The sequence below is a fragment of the Eptatretus burgeri genome, chromosome 4, assembly GCF_056783735.1.
Source record: "Eptatretus burgeri isolate ZD-2024b chromosome 4, Ebu_testis_v1, whole genome shotgun sequence".
In the NCBI taxonomy this organism is placed as follows: domain Eukaryota; kingdom Metazoa; phylum Chordata; class Myxini; order Myxiniformes; family Myxinidae; genus Eptatretus; species Eptatretus burgeri.
The window spans coordinates 38,095,721-38,098,359 of NC_140964.1; the positions used below are offsets into that span (position 1 = coordinate 38,095,721).

Consider the following 2,639-nt stretch of genomic DNA (forward strand, 5'->3'; position numbering starts at 1 on the left):
TCCATCCTTAAAATTTCAAAGACGACGGTTCATAAGAACAAGGTCAAGCAGCAGACATTGGGGACAACAAAACTACAGACTGGCAGAGGCCAAAAACGACTTTCCACTGACCAGGATGACCGGCAACTCATTTGAATGTCACTTAACAACCGTAGGATGACATCAAGTGACCGACAAAAAGAATGGCAAATGGCAGCTGGGGTGAAGTGCATGGCGAGGACGGTTCGAAACAGGCTCCTAGAGGCAGGGCTAAAGTCGTGCAAAGCTCGAAAAAAGCCCTTCATCAATGAGAAGCAAAGAAGAGCCAGGCTGAGGTTTGCAAAAGACCATAACGATTGGACCATAGAGGACTGGAGTAAGGTCATCTTCTCTGAGTCCAATTTTCAGCTTTGCCCAACACCTGGTCATCTAATGGTTAGACGGAGACCTGGAGAGGCCTACAAGCCACAGTGTCTCGCACCAACTGTGAAATTCGGTGGAGGATCGGTGATGATCTGGGGGTGCTTCAGCAAGGCTGGAATCGGGCAGATTTGTCTTTGTGAAGGACTCATTAATCAAGCCACGTACAAGCTTGTCCTGGAAGAACACTTGCTTCCTTCTGCTCTGACAATGTTCCCCAAACCTGAGGATTGTTTTTTTTCCAGCAGGACAATGCTCCATGCCACACAGCCAGGTCAATCAAGGTGTGGATGGAGGACCATCAGATCAAGACCCTGTCATGGCCAGCCCAATCTCCAGACCTGAACCCCATTGAAAACCTCTGGAATGTGATCAAGAGGAAGATGGATGGTCACAAGCCATCAAACAAAGCCGAGCTGCTTGAATTTTTGCGCTAGTCGTGGCATAAAGTCACCCAACAGCAATGTGAAAGACTGGTGGAGAGCATGCCAAGACGCATGAAAGCTGTGATTGAAAATCAGGGTTATTCCACAAAATATTGATTTCTGAACTCTTCCTAAGTTAAAACATTAGTATTGTGTTGTTTAAAAAATGAATATGAACTTGTTTTGTTTGTATTATTTGAGGTCTGAAAACACTGAATCTTTGTTGTTATTTTGACCAGTTGTCATTTTATGCAAATAAATGCTCTAAATCCATGCTTCTCAACCAGTGGGCCGTGGCCCAGGTGGGCCGCGAGGTCGGCAAAAAAGAAAAGAAAAGAAGAAGTATATAAAAAAAGGGTCTGATCTTACAGTGTAAGACTTACACGACACAGCTGGAATTCAGCTAGGTCTGTTTGTACTTCCATCTTTCCGAAACCGTCTAGCGAGCGCACGAGAGAGATAGATCGAGTCATTTTGTGCTTACGTACGTCATGGTTATGCAATGGTGGCTTACGCGTATTCGATCTACATGTAGCTGTGATGTGAACGTACTATATCCGTGTGTATTGTGCACGTGCGCATATATGCGATGTGTGTGTATGCATGTGCGTGCCTTGTACTTAGTTGATGCGTTCATGAACTTGAAATTTTTGTAAACTTTTCAACTTTCACAGATAATTTCTTGAACCGAAAATGGATCGATTTTTTGAAATGAAAGTGTGATGGAGAAGACAAATCTGCTACGGAAAAATCTCGAAAGGTTGTGGTGAGGAAATATGACCCCGATTACATTAAATATGGATTCACGATGGCAGGCAGTGATGTTGAGCCAAAAGCACAGTGTGTTGAATGTGCTGAAATCCTGTCAAACGAGGCGCTTAAACACAAAACACCCGGATAGTGCAGGTAAGCCAAAGGAATATTTTGAGAGGAAAAGGGCTGGACTTCAGGCACAGCAGAAAGTGATTACAACATTTACAACTCAGTCAAAATCAGCATTGAAAGCCAGCTACATGGTTGCTGCTCGTGTTGCTCGTAGCAAGAAAGCTTTCACAATTGCGAAAGCTTATTTTACCCAGTGCTGTTGATATGTGTCGAGAAATTCTTGGAGAGGCAGCTGCAACCAAGCTTCAGTCCGTATCACTCTCTAATGATACTGTGATGAGAAGAATTGTTGAAATGAGTGATGACATTGAATGGCAACTGGTGGAAAAAATAAAGGCCAGTCCCTATTTTTCGTTTCAGTTGGATGAATCTCCTGACATTAGCAATAATGCTTTATTGCTAATTTTCATGAGGTGCTGTGGGGACAGTGATGTTCATGAGGATCTACTGTTGTGCAAAGACCTTCCCACAAAAACAGCTGCAGATGATGTAAGGCTCTGCCTTGACAAATACTTCACTGACAAGAGTATTGATTGGAAGAACTGCGTAGGTGTGTGCACAGATGGTGCTGCATCAATGACAGGAGTCCATCGTGGTGTTGTAAAACAGATCCAACAGAGGGTGCCAGATGCCAAGAAGACCCACTGCTTCTTACATCGAGAAAATCTGGCAACAAAGCAGATGTCACCAGAATTGAATGAAGTCATTAATGTAGCTGTTAAAACTGTGAACTTCATCAAGAAGAGTGCACTCAACTCAAGGTGTTTTGCTGCACTGTGTGAAAGACTTCATTCTGATCACTTGCAGCTTCTGTACCACAGTGAGGTGAGGTGGCTTTCAAGAGGACGTATGCTTAATCGCCTCTTTGAACTGAGACATGAAGTCCACATGTTCCTTGAAGAGAAACACTCACCAATTGCTGATCATTAC

The 2,639-nt window shown here is 43.7% G+C and overlaps 1 pseudogene; it reads left to right on the top strand.

The window, feature by feature from the left end:
* Positions 1 to 1,913: 1,913 nt before the first annotated feature.
* Positions 1,914 to 2,639, top strand: part of LOC147027835 (SCAN domain-containing protein 3 pseudogene) — a 969-nt pseudogene continuing 243 nt past the window's right edge.